At 39.2% G+C, this 23765-nt stretch overlaps 1 long non-coding RNA gene across 1 annotated transcript; it reads left to right on the top strand.

Annotated features, from left to right (window-relative positions):
• LOC142601644 (uncharacterized) lies at positions 1 to 19258 on the top strand. The gene is made up of 5 exons (XR_012835176.1): positions 1 to 336; positions 821 to 931; positions 15917 to 16132; positions 16213 to 16345; positions 19071 to 19258. It is a non-coding gene; the product is annotated as an uncharacterized LOC142601644 (long non-coding RNA).
• The last annotated feature ends 4507 nt before the right edge of the window (positions 19259 to 23765 follow it).

Below are 23765 nucleotides of genomic sequence, written 5' to 3'. Positions count from 1 at the left end.
AAATATTACGTCTGCTGTTACCTACATCTATATTATTTATTTCCAATTAAGTGTTCTGTTATTTTTAACAGAGAAGGAGATATACTATGTGAAAAACTAACTCCCTTGAAATGCATTTAAATCATACAGACATACTGTTTTATCCATATGTACATGCCAGTCTGGCATAAGTTACCTCATGTATGTAATGTATTTATTTGATGACCATAGCAAATTTTCTTCTTTACTGTGAGTAGGTCTGAGCTTATCTCTCTCACCAGATGTGGTCATCCACTGGGGAGTGAAAAACTTAAACTAAGAGGACTTTGCAGATAATACCTTTGATGATGTACTTGTGTAAGTATAGTTGTGCGCTGTTTCTTGAGACTTTTCTTCTCTTCCCCTAATCTCAATGTTTTACTTCAAATTTGTGCTCTCATAAAGATATTGCTGGAAAAAGAAACAGATTCGTGCATCTAGTCATCTTTCCGGTAGTGCACACATAATATTACTGCGTATTCAAGACAGACTTGGGACTCTCAAACTCTTATCTCGAGATTGCAACTGAAGACAGGCTTTTTTTTTTAATCACCTTTCTGTTTCCAGGATTAATGTGTTTACAAAATGACAGCAGCAGCACATTATTTTGAAGTAAAGTTTGTATATAGCCAAGTCAAATGCATGTAGACTCTGTATTTCAGTATGGCAGAGAGAGAACTTATCTTCTCCAAGCCTCAGCAGTCCAGCTCTTCTCACAATCATGTGAATAAGGAAAGCCAGCAGTTAGAAATGTTTCACAGAAAGCAAATAAGTAGTTATCAGTAAGAGCTTTTTGTTACAGGATCCCCGGACAGCCATGCACGTAGGAATGAGGACTTCCATACAACTTGGAACCGGGATATGTGCACGCCTGCACACAGCTCTGGGTGTGAAACAAGGACATGGAGAACTGGTAAGTACCATTTTGCTGCCTGTACCAAATTACGTACAAGCTTTTTGCTGCCTGGCAGTATTCTTTTCCTCTTTCTGAGTAAGTTTCTTCTGATGGTTACAGGTGGCAGACCCCTTGTCTAGGCTTGTTTTCTTGTGTGTCCTGAGACATCAAAAGGAAATATCGGAGGTGGGGGAGTGAACTGAAGAGAAATAGGAATGCTGTGCAAGTAGGATGAGACTATTCTGTGTGACTTCTGTGAGAGAGAGAAAATACTAAGGGTGGTACTTGAAGAGGTTGTCAGTGCTGTACAAATGTGCACTTGTGGGAAAGAAGGAAAGGGCATTTCTCGTTGAATACTCTCATCAAAACATGTCTGTCTCATTTCTTTATTTTATGTATGAGTCAAAGGTATATTTGGACAGCTTGAGTTAAATTCTGGTTTTTACCTGGAACAGGACAGCAAAATCCTTGTGTACTATAAATTGGCACCACTGCAGTGAAATCAAGAAAGCTTCATAGAATATGCAACAACTGGTACAAATCAGAACTAGAAAAAAAAGTATAATGTAATGCATAATGTAGATGTCCAGATCCAAAATTTTTCAAGAGTAGTTCTCTAGCTAGCTTGTTTGGGTGACTGAAATATCCTGAAAAGTATATTAGAAAAAAAATCTCATAAATTAAATGAATAGAGCACTTCAGGAGTTTCTAATTGGGCTATGTGCTGTACCACAGTAATCCTAAGGAATGCTTGCTTCATATATGTGTTACAAACATTTTAATATTTAGTATAGCTCCTGTTTTGAGGAAGGATTATTTATGCCTAATCTTGTGTGGAGTGGAGAATCCGTAGGATATGTATCAACAAGTGGTGTTTAAACTGAGCATATATACTGAATCTAACAATGGTACTAATGATACAAGACGATGCAAACCACTAGAAATGAGGTTCACAGCTTTATAGGGTTTACTCAACAGGATAAATTGATTGATTGATGCCTGCCAAAGCTCACACAGGGACAGACCTTGCATTACCCGCCACAGCGCTGTTTTGGCCAGAAGCCTGGAGGAGCAGACTGTGAGGAAAGCATCTGTAACAGTCAGTGACCCCATACCCCTGGATCAGAACTTGGGGGAGACCAGAAGCTGTTGGCCTTGAACAAAATGAATGTAATTGGTCTTGTCTTGGGAGGAAGAACTATTTTCGCTGGCATGTTTCCTCTTCAGCTTGGCAAAGAGCAGTATGTTATGGTAAAAATTCAGAAGACCATAGACCATAGGCTGGCTGTGGGCTGTTGCCCATCTTTCATATAATCCATCTTCAACACCACAACATTTTTTTTCTTCACAAGATAGCAGGGTTACAAATAGGGTTTTTTTTCTGACATTAAAATGGTTCTGCATTCTCTCCCCAGGATAAGCTACCTCTTCAGCCAAGAAAGCTTCAGTTCGGGTGCATGGAGCCAGACACACACTGCTTTTGGCTGCGTTTGCCAGGATTTGGCATTTATATTTCTGTCTGACTCTTTGCCTCCAGCTTTTCCTATTCTTACATTTGCATGTGAAAGGTACTTCGGGTCTTTTGCCGGTATCCTGCACCTTAGGCAGTTTTATAATGGCCTAAAAAGGTATAAAAGAGGCCTCTTGGCATAAGAGATCATCCAAACTATGCTGCCAGAGCTGACCCACCAGTGACAGCTACACAGGAGGTCTTTGTGTCTTCACACGTTTAGCCATAACTTCAGAGCATCTTTGTTTCTCTGCTCGTAAGAGAAAGAGTTGTGGGTTACAGTGTCTTGTCACTGATTCCCTCTTGTGAAAGATTCCCAGGAGTAAGTGAAGGATAGGCTTTTGTGAAGAGGAATGGTGTGAAAAGCGTTGAGAAAGGATGGAAGCAGAGTGTTGGAGAAGGCTTTGGTTTAACATGCCAGTGAGTTAAGAATTTGCAATTTCAACCTCTTTTTTTTTCCCCGTAGTGAAAGATTGAAAAGGAGAGATTTAACTTTCCATTAAAACAAAAGCTTTAAGCGTAATGATCTACATCGAGAGCAGGCGTTGGGTTGGAGAACAGGACTGTCGGCCTTTCAGGCCAGTAAGAGCCTGCTGCCCACAGAGGTAGTGAAGGATGCACGACCACGTGCCTTATTGATCAGCAGGGGTCATCTGCTCCTCAGAATGCAAAGTGGAGGTGAATAGTGAAGAGATGGCATTGAAAAAAAGCAATCTAAAAGATTGCTTCTGGGGACCTTGTAAAATGAAGGTTAATCCTGCTGTTGAACTGAAGTCCTTCTGGCAGGTTGCTTAAACTGCACTCTTTTATCTGACAGTACAGCTGGCAGAAGAGGACAGCTTAGGGGAGAACGAGAGTTTTGGGATACTCCGTCATGCCAAGACTGTGCAGAGCTTCATCCAGCTGATCTACAGCTGTTCTCTCTCTCTGAAAAGAAAAAGGAAAAAAGACTCATTTACCTGGAAGCTTGGAAAATAGCTCATAATTACTAGTCATGCAAGAAGGAAGGGGAATCAGAGTGGGTGTAGGGGTATTATTGGTCAGCTGGACTTTCAAAACTCAAGAAAAAGTTTGGCTTGCATTTTGAGTAAGGTTTCTTCTTATTTTAACTCCACAATGTTCTTGTTCCCTGTTTATTTTGGCAAGTTGCTAATTAGTAATACGATTCTTGTCTGTGATGGTTTATATAAAGTATCCTTCATTCTTGAGCGCCCAAAACTCTCACTGGCTTTAATGCAGGTTTGTGTTACACTTGCAATTCATGACTAGGTTTCATTTTAGCCATCTATATTTAGTTGTTCCAAGGCACTGGGAACAAGAATCTGCCCCAATAATACATCTCCGAAGAATGCTTGTAGTGTAGAACACTGTATTTATCGAACAACTTAGCACAGTGGCAGAGTAAATCAATGCTTGGTATAAAAACATGCAGTTCTTGTAAAGTATATGTTACGCTAATTACCAAGATGATATGTTGCATCTCTATGCCCTCTTTTTATCTTGAGTGTTACAATCATATCTGTTGTTGCATTTAGAAACCGGGGGTGGGGAGAAGGTCACGTATAACACTGGGTCTCATGATTGTGTTAAGCCAGCCACAAAAATCAGATGTATTTACAGATTAAAAATCAGGGAAAAATAGCTCTTAAAATATGTTGGCCGCAATAAATTCCACTCCCTAGGTTCAAAATGCATTTAATTATATTCAAGAACAGCAGAGTGACCCATGCTTATCATTGAATGATAATTGGGATTATCATTCAATGTGAACTGCAATGTACACCACAGTGTGACAAAATGCACCTGCACCACTGTTAGGTGAAAACAGATAAGCTTTCAAAGAGCTGGATGTGAAAATTTTTTATGCATTTTTTTTTTTTTTAAAATCATTGAGACAATAGTAATAAAAATGCCATTATAATCTGAATCAAATCAGGGTCCTACACCAGAAGTGATATATTGAAACTCTCAGGTTTTCAGTCGTTATCTGTATAAAGTAATTCTAGACTGAAAAATGGCAAATGCAATTCAATGTTAATTGTAAACGGATAAGGTAAGCTGGAACAATTCATTGAAAGTTATACCCGTGTTGGAATATATCCTTTCATGTTATGTGCTATGCGGAGAAATCTCCTTTGCTCAGCACGAGCAAAGTTACTATGTCAGCCTGCATCCTGAAATGATAGATTTGGACTGTCAGGTCTTCAGCCCTTTCTTGTGTCAGAGGTTTGCCAGGAAAAATTATAAATAGTTTCAGCCAGAGAACCATGTGTTCTATGCAAATGAAAGCAAATAGTTCTGGTGTTAATCATCTCACTTGTCAGTGAGCAAAACAAAGCTTTTGAAGCTAATTCAGAAATTTCCTTCACATCAAAATGCAAGCTTTGCTGGCTCTGCTTACCTGTGCAGTGTTATTCTCATATGTACACATAAATAAGATTGCCTTGACTCAAGATCTAACAAATATATCCTGATTTAGTGAACGTCAGTTGGAAAGCAGTATTGAATCCAGACTTCTTTATTTGTTTTGAAAATAGCTTGCTGGATGAATGTACCAAAACTTCAGAAACGTTAGTGGTCATTAATGGAAAACTGCCCTTGCAGTATGTAACAGCAAGCCATGCCGTGAGTCTTGCCTGGCTCTGGTACAACCTCCCAATCTACTACTTTCATCATCTTCAGTGAGGTTTCGATACAGATGTTGCCTTAGTTCTGAGACACAAAACAAACCCAATTTAAAAGGCTGTTCTTTCTGAAGACTGTAGAGATTTACATCTACATTGCTCTTTCCCTTTAGGAAGCTCAAAGCGTTTTACTAGCTTTAAATAGCAGCGCTTTTTATCTGTCACCGTACCTGTCATTATCTCATTGTTAGGGTTTGTATGTTTGGTTAGTAACACATGCTCGTTCGCCTGATTAGCACCATGCTTTAATTTCATTTAATAAGTATATTTTGGAGTCAGAATGATCTTCATCAACCAGAATAATTTAACTTTGCCGTGTAGAATTAATTAAGATGAAGACTGTCAAATGAAATGTAAAAAATAATCAGTGGTTCTCATTAAGAGATAATAATGAGATTTTTTTTGTTTATCAGTTTTGTTTTGGTCCCAGCATCAAATTTTAAGAACTGTTACATGTTGTGAACATTCATTTAAATACATTTGATCTCATCTGGCACCGTGCAAATAAATAAAATCCTTAACCGTCTTTTGACAACCAATAATTAAGAGTGCAAACTAAGTACTGAAAAGGAGCGTTAAGAATAGGTAGCTAATTTAGGCATACATCAGGAGTTTGATGAAATATGTAACATTTGAAAGATTAGCTGAAGCAGTCTCTGTCAGAACTTAATGACTGTCTCCAAGAACTGAGTCAGTCCTGATATGATTTTGGGAGATTTGAGACAAGGCAATAAAGGAAGTGCTGTTAAGAGGAAAGAAAAAGGAGGACCTGGGGAACTGTAGTCATCAAAGAATTGATTACTTTCAGTTCCTTTTCAGAATGTCCTACTTTGGGAATCTGTCACCCTTGTTGTGTTTAGGTCTTGGCTTGTTCTCTGCCCATCAAAGTACTACACCCGGCGTTGCTCAGCACGTGGCCTATGTGCCTGTACTAGATGTACCTACTTTGGTGTCCAAAACTTTTTACTAAGGTCTAGTGGAACATGCATAGGCAACAAGACTGCGTAACTATAATGTAGATGTCAACTGAAAGGGTGTTTCAGGTGGGCAGCTAAGGATGTTTTTAAAATCTAGTTCATTAATGACTTGGAGCGCAACCAGTGGACAGGCTGGTGTAAAACATTTGTGGACCAAGTCTGAATGGGGAGGGGTTTGAAACGACTCAGACTATGAAAGTGAGGATGGTGGATAAATTGGTGAAATGACCTTAAGTCAATGCATGAAATTCAATGCAAAATTATGACAGTGGGGAAGGAAAAATGTAATATACAAGTGTAAAATGGACTGTGTAAGCAGGCGATAATGCAGTGGAGAAGGGTGGAAAGGAGGTTTTAATGGGTCAAAACATGAGTCAACCAAGTGATGCTGTTGCAAAAAAATAAGTACTTCATTTTCATTCTGGAGTATGTTAGTAGATAGGTGATTTGTCAGAATGCATGTGTAACTGTGCTCAGTAGTGCTAGAAGCTTATTGGGAATATTGTGTATAAGCACGTTTAAGGTAGAGAAGTTAGAGTTCAGAAGAGTGTGTCAGGGCAATAAGAGGTTTAGAAAAACTGGAGAATTTTGCTTTGTTTTATAGAGGATAGAAGACTTGGTCCAACTTTTCTCTTTTGATAAAGCTTAGGTGTAAGAAGTATGGTGCTGACTGATTCTGTGTGTTCCCTAGGGATAGCACAAGAAGGAGTTTGCAGGAAAAAGACATTTTGATGTCAGAGAGAGCTGATCTCTGGAAACAGACAGCTGTTCAAAGTGACTGTGGAGTCTCTTCCTTTGGAGATAAGAACAAGACAGACAGGTATCTCCCAGGAGTGCTGGGATATACTTTCCCTGACTGGGGAAACTACTTGGCACCTTGTCTCTGCCAGTGTGCCTGTTTTCTTCCAAAGGTGAGCAGAGTATGGGGGAAGGCAGTAGGCATTCATAAGAGCGCACTTGCTTCATGGTACTGCCTCAGCCAAGGAGTCAAAGTTTGGCCTAAAACACTCTTAATGAAAGTTAAATAATAGTCATAAGATGAAAGGATATGTAGGTTAAAACACAGATGCATGTTGAACTAGTACAGACGTTGTGGACTGGAAAATAATTTTGCGAATACAAAATGTTGACTGTGTTTCAAATTGGGGAAGATCTTCCTTCGTATGCAGTTTCTACATCATGGCTGCGTTGTTTGTTTTTTTTAATTTCCTTTGTGTTGTTACGTTTCCAGGATTGTGGTAAACAAAAAGTCATCAGAAACTGTTCAAGGAACATGAGCTTTGTGAGGTTAGAGACGTCATCCTGATTGCCTACAATTAAATCCAAGAAATAGAAGTCTCACCCTTTCTAGCTTGTTATTGGGCAGTGAGCCCAATGAAGTAATTTTCCTTTGATTATGCAGCCAGTCCTGAATGTATGACTAGATTTGATGACTGCATGCTGTGGGTTTGGGGTTTTCTTTTTCATTTTATGGATTTTACTCTGACTAGAGGCTATACAGTATGTTATGCTACCCATCAGACTTGGCTACAACGTCAAGCTTGAAGAACAGTGTTCTTTTCTTGCCAACTTATTCAGCCTACAGTCACTCAGCCTACAACAGCTTGTCAGCTCTACTTAAAAGAGCCAAATAAGACTTTACCATGTTTCTTCCCCTCTCCCTTGCAAAAGACAGTATGTTTCTTGAATTGGATTAGGCAGAAGTTCTTGTGGTACGTGGCCAAGAGCTCAGTTAAGATCTCCTGTGTTCAGAAGAGGCTGCCTGGTCCTGTTAACTGTTGAGTGCTGACGACGAGCCAGGAAGAAAACAATTCTTCCTCATGGAGTTACAGGATTGTTCTGTCCATAGCACATCTATGTTTTTATGAGCTTTAGCAAGCTAAACACAGAGGGAGATGTAATTTCCACCATTATACTGAGGCGAAGAGAAGCAGCATGTCCTAAGATCACAGAATGAAGGACTACTAAACTACACAGGAGGAAAAAATGCTGTTAGGAATAAAATCATCCAAAGGCATCCATGCAACACATGGTATCATTGTCTGATACAAGCTGCGAAGAATGCTCATCAGAAACACTCTCAGACTAGCCCATAAAACTTTTCAGGAAAAGTGCATTTCAAGATGAAGTTGCTGTGAGCACACTGCCAGCAACAGAACAGATACACCAGCAAGAGGATTAAGGAATAACAGTAGAAGCAAACCTGGTATCTGTGTTTAGGGAAAGACTGACTACCTGTAGCTCTTCACACCTCCAGATACTTCAGCATACCTATGGAGGATCACGTGAAGGTAGCTAGTACCAGAAACCCACAGATTAATCCCTGGCAATGTAGCTCGCTCACTCTTACGTACATTGTACACTCTTTGGGGTTGGAATGTTTTAAATTCTCTAATAAAGGGACCCAAATCATGGTGCGCTCCACCTTTTGCAGTTTCCGCTTCTGAGAACCCATTGCATGCCACTTTTGCTGTTGTGCATTTTAGCATGGCGAAGTACCCACTAGGGTACCCATTTTAGGTTAAGCAGGCATCTTGGATTCCAGTATGCTGAAAGAGTTAATGGCACAGTGGACAGTCTGCATCTGGCTACTCTGGCTGTGCCAGTGATGAACAGAAGAGCAGGAAGTGGTGAAAGAGCATGACAATAATTGTACCAGAAAAAGAGCAGGATCATCATACAGACCTAGACCATTGTTACAGCTCTAAAATTAGGGACATAATCATAATAATAACCTCGTATTCTAACTTAATTTAGGTTCTCCTAGAAGAGCTGCAGATGCTTTCACCCCACAAGCTATGTTGCCTGGACAAATCTTCACGAGTTGTATTCATCTCCATTGCCTGCTAGCCATGACAACACATGTGGTTGGAAAGGTTTTTGTGTTGTGGCCAGACAATGCTACAACTCATCTCTCCCTCCCCTTCTCTCTCTGCCTGTCTTCCCTCCTCCCAGTCTCAGTCCCACTAGGCTTTTCTTTCAAGTTCTGTTGCCAGATTTTCTGCTTCTCTCCTGTCAGGCATTCTGCTTGTAAATTGCCAGAGCTCTCTTTTCTTCTATCTTTTCTTTCTTCTTCCTTTTCTGTAGTCTTTCCTCTTTCATTTCACATTAAAACCTGTTTTACCTATTGCCATCTCGTGCAGCTTTTGCCTACAAGTTTCTGTAATTACAATTTTTTAGTGTATGTGTGATGTTTCCTTTTGCTTTGACTGGTGTAGATTGCCTTTCAGAGCAAGTACCAATGCAGTTTATGCTTCCAGGTAACAAGTGTAATACCTCACGGAAAAGACAAAAAAAATTCAAAAAACCCCCTCCTATAAAAGCACAGACGTGTGAATTGATTTGAATATTTTCAAACTATGTTTGCTTGAAAATAAATTCTTCTTTTCTGTAAACTTCACAAGTTATCGTGAAGGAATATTGTTAGAGGAAAAAAAAATTTTAGGAGTACAGTTTTCTGCAGTATTATATATTCTGCTGCTTTTACAAATGAATAGGGGACTTTGAAGTGTTCTGTTAAGCTGAGAGGAAATACAGCATGAGAAATGGTGTCTTCTCTGTAAATGCTGATATGCGTATTTTTTAACACCAAGTCCACTACTATCAAAACGCTTTCCTATCAGTTGTTGAAAACAACTTTCTCCATATTTGAGTAATGTTTTGTATTAATTTATTTATCTAGGATGACGAATAGCAGGAACACAAGAGATTTTGCTGGGAATGCATCCAAGAAACGCTGGTGGAGGCTTTATAGTTAATCAGTTTGTCAAAAGGAGGACTTTTTCCAGCATGCAACATTATTCACTTAATTTTTCATTAGGCCTTTTAATGTAAGTACTATTAAAGCAAGCAGCTGTGATATGGAAATGTTAATTTATGCCAGATCACTTGAAGTACTGACTTTTCATCTGCGCAGCAACAAGCTGAACTATAGGTCCTGCGCATTGCTAAATGATAGCAGCCACAATGCAGCCAGGCTGTGCGCTCCCCCAAACACCACACACTTACTGCAATCTTCCTTAAAGTTTGCTCTCTGTTCATATATCATAAGTGAGTGTTACTCATAAAGGATTTGAAGTCCCCAAGCATATGTGTCCACTTCCACCATTAAAGTGGATTCAGGTGCTTGGCATGGCTGTCTCCAGGCAGACTTTCCTTAAATAATTGATAGCTGCAGTCCCGCTGCCCATGGTTCTCTGTCTGGATGTGCTCACATTGCCTTTATAGGGCTTTTGTACGAGCCGCTGGCTGACAGAATGCGTGATAAGGATCTCACACTTTCTTTTATTAATGTGACCTATTTTCACGTTCTCAGGTGACAAATTATGCCAAATGAGCTTTCTTACACCTATTATGATATGAGAAATTTGTATGTCAACCACAGCTGTCCTGAAAGTCTTGTAATTTGGATTTGTAATGAAAAAAGGTACTATATCACATCAACTTTCTCTACTGGTATGTCTGAGAGAAAGTAAGCTGGTTAGATACAGTGGCTCTGACATACATTCCCATTTCTAATTAGAAATATTTTATAACCCACATCTCTAACAGAATTTGGGAGAAATTATTGCAACAATGTATTGTTACGATGTATTGCAAGGCCACAGTGGAGTAATACTTCTAAACTTTAAACATTCTGCATCTGATCTAATATTGCAGCTAATCCATCAAAAATTGATCTTGAAGTCTCTCAAAAATGTCTGCTGCTGGTGTAAATGCTTATAATGAATGCTAGCGTTGCCTTTCTGAATAGGAAAATGGTAGTCTCTAAGTCTTGAGAGCAACAAAAATAGATCAATAGTTTGTGGGAAGATGGGCACTGATCTCCATCTCTCTCGATAATCAGTGCTGCAGTTTCCCCATGTTGAAAATAAGGTAGATGTGGTTTAAAGAAGTACCACAGAATCATTAAAATAGGACCAGAGCTAACCCCACTCGAGACAGGTCCAACTATACCTAAACCTCTATACATACCCTGAAACAGAGGGCCTGCAATTGTTCCTGTCACAGCACTTTTTTTTTTTTTACAGTGATAAATGGCATGCCCATGCATGTGTGTTGGGGAGTCTTTTCCATACAAAAGTCACTGCTATCCTTTCTTTGATTTTTGTGAACAAAGCAAGAAGTATTATAGAACAGATTTTGCAACAGCTCAGCAGTAAATTGCTACTCTTAAACCCAAGTAAATGTTATTTCAAGAAACACTGCACCAAACCCAGAGATACGTTATATTTAAATAGTGAAAAGAAATATAGTAATTTATGGACTAGCCAATCTGCAGGCTTGCTGATTAAGAAAACAGCTTTAAAGCCTACAGATAATGTTGGCCTCATATGTAAATATGTTTGAATCACACTAAGTTTTGTTACTTTTCTTACAAGAGAATTTTGAGAATGGACAGAGTATATTAGTTAAGATGATTTATTTCTTTTCCAATGCTTTTGGATGACACATTCTTGAAATATTAGTGAATTAGCTTCTCTCAGCTCAGCCATTGGAGCTGTTGTTTCTCCTCTGCAGGCATTTTGCTATGTCTCTGTCACTATATGTACTCACAAATGCAGTATTTCTTGTGGCCTCATATTTCACATACAAACACAGAAAGAGAAGTTTGGGCTATATATCAGGAAAATGATTTTGCTGGAACAGTTGGATTCTGGAAGAAACTGAAGCTAGTTAAGCAAAGTGGACTCCCATTTGGGAGCTAGCTAAACATCAGTGAAAATTATACAGGAAAGGAGTAATTCTGCAAAATGAAGTGTAGAAACTGGATAATACAAGCTATCATTTGTGATGAGGTCCTTACTGTCTATTATTTGGATAGAGAAAAACAATGGTCTAGTTAGTAGTTCCATGGAAAAAGAATTGAGACACCAGCATTTGCAGAATCTCAGTAAGTAATAATTGCAATTTTAAAGCTATTATTTCACTATTCAGAGTTGTATTTGAAATGGAGAAAAAATGCTTTTTTTACCAATGAAGATGCATTGAATTCCCACATAAAACGTTCAGGTGCTGCTGGATAATGGCCTTTGTTATCAGTGGTTAAATTGCAGGGATTGAGTCAATCTCGTTACCCAAAGTACATTTCAGTTAAATTCGAAGAACAGGAACTACTCATAGTGAAGTAATGTGGGCAGAATTTTCGGAACTAAGAGTAGGTAGCCTTTGCAGGTGGAGTAGTTGTCCTGTGTTTTCTGCACATTAATACTGAGATCCTAACAGAAGTCTGCCTCTGGCCATGATTTTTGGCATTCTTTCCTATGGAGCTTTTCTGTTTCTAAACCAGTCGGTTAGAGACTTCTCTATTAAAGCTCATACAGGCAAAGAAGCGATAGAGAAGAAAGTGAGTAAACCCAAGGCAAATGCACATTTTGATTATTAGTACGTTCTCATTCTCAATTTTTTGTCACAGCTTTCAAAAACCATTTTAGCATGACAGTAATGGCTATATGACAATATTTTCATAGTTTAAGAGATAGCTCAAGACTACGCCTCTTTTTTTCACTACCACATATGTTTTCCTTTTTCAAATTATTATGATTTAGCGGAATGTTATATGATTGCTTCATTTAACCTTTGAGCTGGCAAATAGGTAATGATGAAATGGGTGATACAAGAATTAACTTTTAAATTGTAGAGCAGTAATTTAGAAACAGTGTAGAACAATCTAGTATGTGCTGAATGTTTGACTTTTTTCATAAATGCATTATAATTCTCTGGTTGTTAAAGAGAAGAGAGCTATCTAGCGGTTACAGATGTCATCAGCTTTTGTCCAACAGCTATCAAGGACTGTATCCAACTTGAAAAGAACAGAATGGTTTAAATTATCTGTGAATAATGCAAGGTTTGGAATTAAGCCTCTGTAACATAGGAGGACAAATTGTGCCACCTGCTATGGCTTTACAAACTCATTTTTTTGAAATACAGGTTTCTCATCTGACTAATTAAGTATTTTAAAATAAAAGTAACAGCCAGAAATGTGAATTGAAGTGGTTATGCTGGGAAGTACAGTCTAATGACAAGTTATTGTGTAGAGGGGGAAAAAAAAAAAAAAGGCAGAATAGTTGACAAGTGGCATACAGGAAATTTGGTTACCAAACATTTATCGAAACAACCCCTCCATGGCCTACTTTACTATAGAGGATAATCAGCATATTAGCAGTCGGTATGATGTTCCATGGTAGATTGCACCAGCATGCTCTGTACGGCCTAAACACGAGTAACTTGTTTGCCTTAAAAGGGCACGAGAAAGTTCAGACCTAACTGAAATGTAAGCGTTTTTTGTTTCTAGCAAAAATTGGATCAAAACCCACTTGAACCACAATGGAAGTTATTCCACCTTTCAGTACTAGTTTTCTGTCTAAGCATGAAGTGTACTCTATCAACTACCTCCATTAAAACGGTTGTGACTGCAAGTTCAAAGCTGTAGTAGGAGTTCATTTTCATTAATTTAGGATTGTGTTTTGTTCTTTTAAGCTAGTAAGGTCTTGAAGAGTCACAAAACTCTCAGCTCACATCCTGGCAGGTAGATCATGCAGAAATGAGCTCTGAAATCTTTTCAGCTGTTCTGAATAATTAATTACATCAACAGAGATTTTCCCGAATGGACTCTCAGTGCAAGGTATTCCATTGCACTGTTCTTCTATAGAGAGTGCCCATTTTTTTCTTTGCACTCTTTGTCTTACATCCTTCTAAGCACATGCTGTTACCTTTTTTGTGCTACTTCATATTCCCATTATTACTTCTTCCCTGGGTTAGGCCATTCCAACATAGACATTGCACCTGCTTAGATATCTTTAAAATTACCTCTAGAAATCCCTAAATCCATTACAGATGCAAACAAGAACCATGCAGTGAGATACTCTGTCTTTTGGACACCAAATTGTCATCAGAAATCTCACCATCACTTCTTCACCTGCTCATGTGGTACCCAGCTGTGCCTTGTTGGCCTTGCATTTGCCTGTATATGAGATTTGCTGTTCATTGCTGTTCAGAGATGAGATTTCCATTGCTGAAAGACTCCGTGTCAATCTTTAAGTTGGTCCCTGTGTCTTCTTCCAGAGAACATGCAGAATTAGGTTTTGATGGGGGAGAGGGGAGGGTTTTTGTTCTTCCATGTGCGCTAAAATATAAGTGCATATTGTAAAGAAAATACAGCTGTATAAGGAAGCAGATTGGTTAGAGTGAAAACTTCTAATAACTTTGGAAGCCAGTATCTTTACATGTTTTACATTATAGTTCACTATGTTAACACTTGGCCATGATGCCGTGCATCTCCTAATGCATCAGAATTGTAGAAACATCTGGGCTAAATAGCTTCATGCCGATCCACTGAGAAAATTCACAAAGGATTCAATACTTTTTAAGATATTTCATTTTATATCTAGGATAGTAGGTTGCATTATGCTTATATACCGATTTATGAAACACACAGGAACATTTTGGGTTTTGGGTTTTTTTTTTTTTTCTTTTTAAGTGCCTACAGGGCACATCTGTGCTGCTTTATTAAGAGCTACATTATGACTGGACCCTTGTGTGGCTACAGTGTGGGAGAGGGAGCAGAGAGGTTCCTTTTCCCTTTGCGCAGCTCGTCAGAAGCCTGCCAAAAATTACAGACCTCTCCAGAGCCAGGAGTAATCCTTTAAAAGAAAGATGTTTCTGCTACGTCTCTCTCCTGTTGGCCAGGAGAGCTGGCTGACCATGTGGGAAAGTACCAAATTACCCTGCTGCAGCACAGCCAAGGTGCTCTTGTTTGAAGCCCCTTTGCTGCAGGCATTGCTTCCCACATACCGTCTGTCCCTGGCAGGCCCCTCTGGTTGGATTCTGCAGGAGCAGCACGTTCACTGGCATCCTCTGGTCTTGCAGAGATACTGTTCTGGGGACACCCAGCTCTGTTTTGGTGTGTTTAGGTCCTACTGGTACAGAGAGGACAGTCATTGAAATACGCCTTTAGATCTTTTGTAGGACGTGCACAACTTGTGTGGTATGTAATGATGTAAGTTGATCCCATCTAGTGTCAGAAGGGATTTTTGGTTTCCAAAACTTCTCTGCCTCCCTGAAAAGTGTGCATGTTGTATGTTGCACATAACCCTTGTAAAAACCTAATAGTAAGCTGTTGTTTCCAGGTGTGACTTTGCCCTGTGGGTTGCAGGTTGGTGTTGCGCATCTTGAATTTCAGTCCAGCAGATGATCAATGTGGAAATCAGTCTGGCAGCACGTGAGATAACTGCTGTTGAACTTTTATTATTGGGAAGACATACATCCTCTTTCTTAAAGAGGTGCGGGATTGCTACAGAGCCTTCCTTTTTTTCCATTGGAAGTATTCATATGCTGGATAGATCCTTGAATTGCTTCTTTCTGGCTCTGAAAGCTCAGCCTTCATCTGGGGTTCGGGTTGGACTTCAAATGAGGCAAGAAGCTGGAGAAGAGCTGTTTTATGTGTAAGAGACTGGACTGTCCTGATGGCCTTACCTTCCAAGGTAGCAAGTTTGCTCAAGTTAACTGCTTCATCAGGACCGAGTCCCAGTCGTGGATTAGCGATCTACAGGGTTGAGAACACAGAGTCAGATTGGTATGAGGATGATGTCTTTCTGTGTGGAGAAGAAAATGTCGTCATCCTTGTGTTTCTTTAGGTGTTGGATAAAGCAAATTCAGCCATGCTTATGTAGCATGAAAAATACGCATACTTTTTTCCAAGTCAGAGTCACCAATTTTACTCACATTGGACAGCAGTAAATTAAACTGTTTCTCATGCTGGCTGTTTCCAAATAGTCTGATAAAAATTTTCTGCTCTGTGTCCTTAATTAACTTGAATGTCTTTTTCTTCCAGTGAAAGTGATGATTTTTCACCCACTGTACTGTTCTTAAGCTGATGTGACAAGCTCTTACACGAATGAAAAATCAATTAATGCAAAATACAGCAGCTTAAAGCAGAAAGGGGAGAGACAGACTGCAGAGCTGGCGGCAGCAATACCAGATTGTTACCCGACACTGATCTGCCTGAGTAGAAATGTGAACTTCGACTCTAGTGTCCATTCTCTCAAAGGTAGGAATTTTGTGGGGTATAAAGACAGACCCTTCCTTAAGGGAGACACTGCAATTTTGTGCTGATTTGCTCTTCACCAGGCCAAAGAATTGCAGATAAAGAGACAGAGGATCAGCAAGACATCCTGAGGATACACTGGAAGACTGAGGTGATGACCTGAAAGCTATTTCTCTTGGCTGTGGAAGCCCGATAGCAATTTCTCTCTGTTTTGGGGTAACTTCCTGAAGTAACAGCCTGCACTAGAGGCATTGCCGCTGTCTTGCTTTCCTGCTACAACACTTGCTTCATTAACTAACTCTCAGCAGCTGGTGAAAACCTGACTGTATAGCCCAGAGGTGGTGTTGCCTGTGTGGTGGAAACTTGTTCTCTTTCTTAGATTAACATCTGCAAACAGGGCCTTGTGACACAGCAAGCAATCTGCTGTCTGTTTCTTTCTACTCGCTAGAGTCAACTAAGTTTTGAAGTCTTGTTAACTTCTGCTATCACAGGAAGAAACTTATTTTAGACATAGGTCAGTAAATGTTCAGGTCAACCCATAGTGTGGGGAGTTAAACTGTTTTATATGCATATAAATGGCTTTTCTGGGCATATTATCAACACAAACTCTTGTCTAATATGCATTGTACATAACATTGTGTCATATGCTTCTGTAAATAATGGCTGCCTGGACTATTTCTGAGCATTTAGAGACAGCATAGGTCAATATTGAGAGAATGCTGGCACACAGTGCTTCAGGTCATTGTGAATTTCCCAGCCTTAAAAAAAGCCATAAACAAAACTAAAACCTCTGTGATGAGGCCTCTGAGAGTGTTAGCTTCTCAGGGTGCAATGGGATTTTCTGTGACGAGAACAAAGTGGCTCTGTCTGAGGACTGAGTTTTCCTGGTGACTAATCTGAAGCTGTAGACTCAACCCCAACAGGAACTGGTTTCTCTACTCTGTATTCCAGCTGCTGGGCACAGTTTGTTGACTTTACCCTCTCCAAACTTTGTAATATATGTACTTAAAAGAAAAAAAAGTTTCCTCAAACTTCACAAGATGAAAGACACCACTTCATAAGTCTTCCACCTCTGAGTACAGGAAGAAAGTGCCATGCAACCATGGTTAGAATTAATGCATTGTTGCCAAGTAATCAGAAAATATATTGAGGAGTGCTATATGATTTTTGTGTGCGCTGGAATATAGATGTGGAAAGCATGAATGGAGCTTCGTTTCTTTCCTGTGACTATGGTTTGTAATGACTTTGAATTGCTTAAAATGTTTTGTCAAAGTGTGGCTTGATGAAGAAAAAAATCTTGTTATTGGTAGAAATTCTATTTTTTCTCTCCTTTTGAGGCCACAGGCCACCAAGAAAGCACATCTCCCAATTCAAAAAGGGCAAATTTTATTCCTTTCCTCTGTTTTTTCAATCAGCTCTTTTAATTACTTCCAGAAAGAAGAAAATAATCCAAAGTACTATCGTTATTTTATTTATTAAAATTAAGGAAAACAGTTTGATTTGTTTCTTTTTTTTTTTTTTCTTTTCCTGCCAGTTTAGCTGCAGTACAGACTGTTTCTGGCATCTGCTTTCCTCTCCGTTCCTAATCAGCCTGGTACTGCCCCTTGTGATGACTGCTCATGTTCTGCGTTGACAACCCACTGCTTCTATAGTTTCTGAAACGCTGTGATAGAAATGTCTGTATTGGAGCCATCTCCCAAAAGTGAAAAGCTTGGGTATGTTACAGAGATGCACTTCTAACGTCAATCTGCGGGGTCTTCCACAGACTGATGTATAACATACTCTGATTTTGAGAGCCACTTGAAGATTCTTTCAATGACATTTCTCATTATTACTTTCATTGTCAAAAGAAGTAATAATGGTGAGTATCTGTTGGGGGGGGGCAGTAGTACTTTAAGGTTTTTTGTTTGTTTTTTTTTTTAATCCTGATTTGAAAAATTAAGAAAAAAAATTTTGCCTGGAGTAAATGCCAGGGAAAAGACATAGCACAGTGCATTTCTCTGCATTAAATACTAGATAAGTGATGCAGCTGGACTTGTTCAGTTGGTGTTCCAGATGTTTTCAAGCTTAAGTCCCCAAATGTGCTGGTAATTGGTGTGTTTTCTAGCATTCAGAAATACCCATGTATCAGCAAGAATGAATTTCATGTTGTTTCTGCTTTGCATCATTTTAGATGCACTTTTCTCAGCTATCTGTAGCACTAAAACCAGTCCCGCATTTCAAAAATGCATAGTGCCAGGTATTGCATTCACACTGGTTAAGGAAACAATTCATGAAATAAAAACGGGTTTTTTCCAGGAAATTTATACCCATTGACTATGCGTCCAAGAGGATCACATCATCAGCTTGAGAGAGAAATTCCATTCTGAAAAATCACAGGATGACGTTCTCACTTGTTCTTATGGCACCATGATCTCAATCAGTTTTCTCAGGTATTTTCAGATGGAGAAGGATAAATGATGCAAGCTGTTATGTGGATCAGTTCCCTTTTTATTTAGAACTATTTATTCAGGCTTTTTTTTTTTTTTTTTAACTATTCTTCAAGGTCCCTACTGAAATTGGTGCAGTGTTTATTTGCAGTGTTTGGAAAATATTTGATGTAGCTTGTTTATCTTTTAAGTCTTGTTAGAGTACAAATAAGGTAGGCTTGTCAGCATGTTAAGTCATCCATGTGCAAAATGCTTCATGGATGTTAATGTAGAAACCATTTAGCAGTTTGATGGTAGGATGTTCCTCAAAGAGGCTCTTTTAAGAATATTTTGTGTTGTAAAACAGAAATCTGGTGTTGAGAGAGAAACAAACCAAGTGCCCTATTTTGTTCACTAATTTCTTTTATTTATACTTTAGCTCTGAGTGGATTCTTCATAGCTGATAGGAAAAAATCCTTTGCTGCTTGTTCAGCTATTACTGTCTTACATAAAAAATTAGTATTCCAAAATAGATTTCTTGGAGAAAAGTGACAATTACGCCAAGCTTCTCTGGGCAGCATAGCACCGAGGTTGTTCACATAGCTCCTTCACGTTCGTGTTGAGAGATGTGCTCAAAGTTGGAAGAAGGAACTTGATTGTGCTGTACAACAGATTCAGTGAATATCGTCGGCATGTCTTTAGATGGCATTTTCACTGCAATGCCTGGAGACACCTTAATGTGGGTGATGATTGTTACTTCTGTTTTTCAGTTGGTAAAATTGTATCATTGGGGTTTAAGTGGTTCACCTGAAGATCAGATAATAAATCTAGGGCATGTTGAACACCAAACTCCCCGGCTCTCAGCCTCTGGCAACATAGTTCCATTCAGTAGAAAAGGAGGAAAATCGCCAACCCCTTTTATTAGTCATGGAAGGAATACATATGCGTGAATCTCATACACTTTCAATCACATGGTTACTTTTCGTTGATGCAAAGCTATTCTGGGGCGTCGGTTCACAGGGAGTAAGGGTGACTAAGGTGAGAAGTGTTCAAACAGCTGAGCAAACCACACAAGCGCTTTAAAATGCTGCAGGGTTTGTAAGTTCATAAAAGCCTCATAACTGTAAGGTTTATTAGCCAGCATAATAATTTTCCAAGGGAAATAGGGGAAGATGTGAGTTAATTAACCCAGTGCTGTAACACTGGAGAAATAGATTATTATTCTTTTTTTCTGCATACATGTGACTGACATATACAATGGTGATCTGGAGAGTTATGTAGCTATTAAAAAACAAAACAAACAAAAACCCCCAAAACCACAAGCAAGAGTGATACTAGGGTGTATTATGTTGAAAAGCTTCCAGTAGAGATAACTCATTATTAATGCTCTTGCACACAACAAGGGAACTTTTGGGGAATATTTTTCTGGATGACTATGTGCCATTTTTCTCATTGACTTGCAAGAAAGGTGCATTCACACGGGAGCATTTTTTGAGACATGACCATGGAAGATGAGGAGAATGGAAGGAAAAACTTCCAAAACAGAATGAACAGTAGATGATATGGATAACATAGCACATAAGGACAGAAAGGCAGTATGACTGCAGAAAGGGGTATTTCTAAGAAGGAAGAGGGGAAGACCAACCATGTAAAAGACAAAGGATAGGTCATCAGTATTAGCCCTTGAGTGAAAATGAGAAGATTTCTGTCCAACAGATGTTCAGACAGATGTTACAGGAGCAAGACTCCATGCTCCTGTTTGTGTGTGGTTTTGTTTTGGGTGTTTTTTGGAGATGAAATACGTGAAAAGGAATTTGTGAAGTGTATACCTATGATAGCAGAAGAGTACATTCAGCAGTTTAAGAGGTTCTTTCCAGTTTTGGGTCCTGAATCACAAGCAATATTTGCATGGTGCAAATGGAAACAGCATTAGTCATCTGCAAGAGACTTGCTGCAAGAGTGTTTACTAAAAGTTCTTGTAATTGGACCATCACTAAAGATGCATGTTCTTGGGGGAAAAAGCAGAAAATCAGAGTTTTGTGGTGTTCTGAACATACAGCACACAAGTCATCACCAAATCAGTGAAATCAGTTTTTTCATTAGCGATGGGATGGCAAACATGCTTCTTATTGTACATTCCAAAGCAAAATCTACAACTTTTCTTTTTTCTTTAAATGGAGTGATTTATTGTTCTGATTTGAGTGTTGTTATGAGATTGATCTTCAAGAGCATAACTTTAGTGGTTAGAGTAATATCATTGGTGTGCTTTAATGTAGCTGGCAAGTATGATTCGCAAAAAGTTTGTATTTTACGGATATGGTTTTTTGCAAGAAAAGTAATTTTTTCCACAAGGCTCTGGAAGGATTTTATAACGCATATAAATGGAGTTTATTAAGGTTTTGGCAGATTTGTGACCCACGTTAATTTGTATAACTCAGTGTCGCATAGTGAGTGTGTAGTACTCTTGGGCTCAGGTAAAGATTCCTGCATACATTTCTCTGACCCTGACCTCAGGCAGCGTATTTTCTTAGACCAGAACATGTTTTCTCCAGTAGATGTGGGACAAAAGCATGTATATTGATCATGCCAGCTACTTCTGTCCGATTTAAGGTATAACTCACATGCCTGAAGGGGTAGCAAATATAAAAATGTCCAAACAGCTGCATAAACTAACCAGACATTTTAAAATAATGCCATTTATAAGTTCATACAACCTCCTAACAGTAAGGCTTATTAGCTGGTGTAATAATTTTCCAAGTAGGAGTTGATATGAATTAATTAACCCTCCAGTATATTGCATACATTGTAGCACAGAAGAAAGTACCACACAGATCAGTCCTGAACCACAAATGTTGGGTAAGCTCTTTTCTACTATTCAGTCAATACAGTCTTCACCTTGCATTCCAGTACTGAAACATTTGGTATAGAATATTAGCACTACTGTTAGAGAAATGGTGTTGATGAAATGAGGGGTGGAAGGAGAGCACTTTGTTTTGTCATAATTGTGTGGGTTTGAGTGTTTAATTTAACCTTTTAATTTTCTGATGAGAAATCAAAAGCACTGGATCATACAAGCACAGTGATTATCAGAGGCTCCTGATTTAAATACGTCATGATAGCTTGCCCCGAGTCACCGATATGTACAGCACCTTAGTGGTCCCACAGGTGGTCCTTTGCAATGTTTTGTTTACAGAAATCTTCAACATTATTAGCAACAAAAGCATACTTCTGTCAGGAGGTTGTTTTGGTTTTTCTTAAATGTGCAGTATCCGTTAGTAGGGAAAAGTCCAAAAGAGGAAGGCTCAGAGGACTGGGGATTAAATCCGTTAATATAACAGATTGTGCACTTTTTCTGTGTGTAACAGAATAGTTACATTGCCTTCAAGGAAAAGAAAGGACATTTGTCATTTGGAAAGATGTTTGTCAACCTAGTTGTGTCACCTGAAGATAGATTTTTTTTTTATCCTGGAGTTGAAAATACACTGCTCAGCTGAGTGTATTTACTCCTGAGTAGATTCACCTGCCAGTTTGGGAGACTACAGGCTAATCCAGGAAGGGGCTTTGGACACCTGGGACTAAAAGCAGTGGAACAGAAGCTGGTGAGTGTTACACCACGAGCTCATCTACTGGCTGCCCTCTTGCTTGGAGTGCAAGTTTCCTACGCCTCTGGGGTTTCTATTCTGCGTGCAGGCATTGCTCTCCACTTGGCCATGAGCCACAGACAGGTTCACACACCTTGCCGGAGCTCAGGAGGGCACCATGTAAGTCAGTTTTGGGACCTGCAGGCCAGCTTAGGGCAGAGAGAGTGCTATGAATTAATTTCTCAGTGTCGCCTTTAGAATGCTTCTAAAGCAGAAGCATTTGCTTATAGCAACAGCGAAGAGTCTATACAGAAATTGAGAATGCTCTTTGCCAGGCATTGTTCATGCTCGCAGCATGAATTGCCATTTAGGAACCTAAATGATTTAAATTTAGGTAATTGACATTCCTCGCTTGGGGAAAAAAGGGGAGTGTCTTTGTCTACAGATGGGAAAAGAAGAGAAGTTCAGTGTATCTGCTGAGCAAAATAATCCTGAGAGTCTCTGTCCAAGATGCAAGGATCTCAGTCTGATTGAAAGGCCAAGAAACAAGGCAGGTACAACCCTTCAGAGTTGTTTGCAGGCTGAAGAGAGTTCGAGTTTAGAAGGTGTTAGATCACTCTAATAATTTTATAAAGTTTCCAGATACTGATGAGAGACTTGACTGCAGAATACCAGAAATAGTAATCTAGATAAAACAGTGCTTGAGTCCCCTTTTTTTGCTTTTAACTTTCTCTTCGACATTTGTGCTTTTTCCAATACAATTTTTGTAAAGGTAAGGTACAATAGACAATGATCCCTCTGTGGCAATGTTTCTCCTTCTTGATCTTGAAGGCATACTAATTTGAAAGAATCCTGTATCTCTTGGCTTCCATAGTTTATTTACTCACATTGCCTCTGATGCTTGTAGGAAGATCGTAACAGTATAGTACTGAGTAATGGTTCATCTGGGGGACTGATGAGCTCCCGGCACGTCTTCTGATGGCTGATGCCATGTTGCAGGAAACTTAGAGAAGCCCTTCAGATCATCAGGTACTTTTCCCTTTCAGGACTTGCTGCTGCAGTGTTTCAAGATTTCCTTTGAATGGTTTATCATTCCTCTCTGTGTCCTGTGGGAGACGAGAGGCTGCTTTATAAAGCCAGCCTTTGTGGGAATCCTCACTGGTATCTCACTAGAAATAATGTGCAAGGTGCCATTGGAAAAAGATGGATTGCAGAAATACATGTATATAGTGGATGATAAATACAGGTGACAACAAAGAAACATTAACAAGAACCTGATATAGAGAAGCTACTGAACTGACTGAGTTAGTCTCCTTCAGTAAAAATGAGTGTGGTCCATCGACTTTGGTTATTCCAGCAAAGCACAGAGCTTAGCTTATGACATTTTCAGTTTGATCTAAACTTACAGAAAGGTTTATAGGAGACTTAAACTATACATGAAAAGAAACACCTTGAAAACTTCAAAACCTTACTCATATTTTTTTCCCCATTCACTCATTTCTGTTGAAATACATTTTTTCTGTTAGCTGAAAACATAGACAGATGTATTTGTATCCCTGAGCTAATAATCATTCTGGTGGGACCCTAAACTGAGAGAGGCAGAAAGCAAACGTGCTTTGTTACGCTTTCAAGAGTGAAAGGTAAATA

The sequence above is a fragment of the Balearica regulorum genome, chromosome 4 (genome assembly GCF_011004875.1).
Source record: "Balearica regulorum gibbericeps isolate bBalReg1 chromosome 4, bBalReg1.pri, whole genome shotgun sequence".
Lineage (NCBI taxonomy): Eukaryota > Metazoa > Chordata > Aves > Gruiformes > Gruidae > Balearica > Balearica regulorum.
Note: the sequence above shows the minus strand (reverse complement) of the source record. Positions and strands in the feature narration are given on the sequence as shown.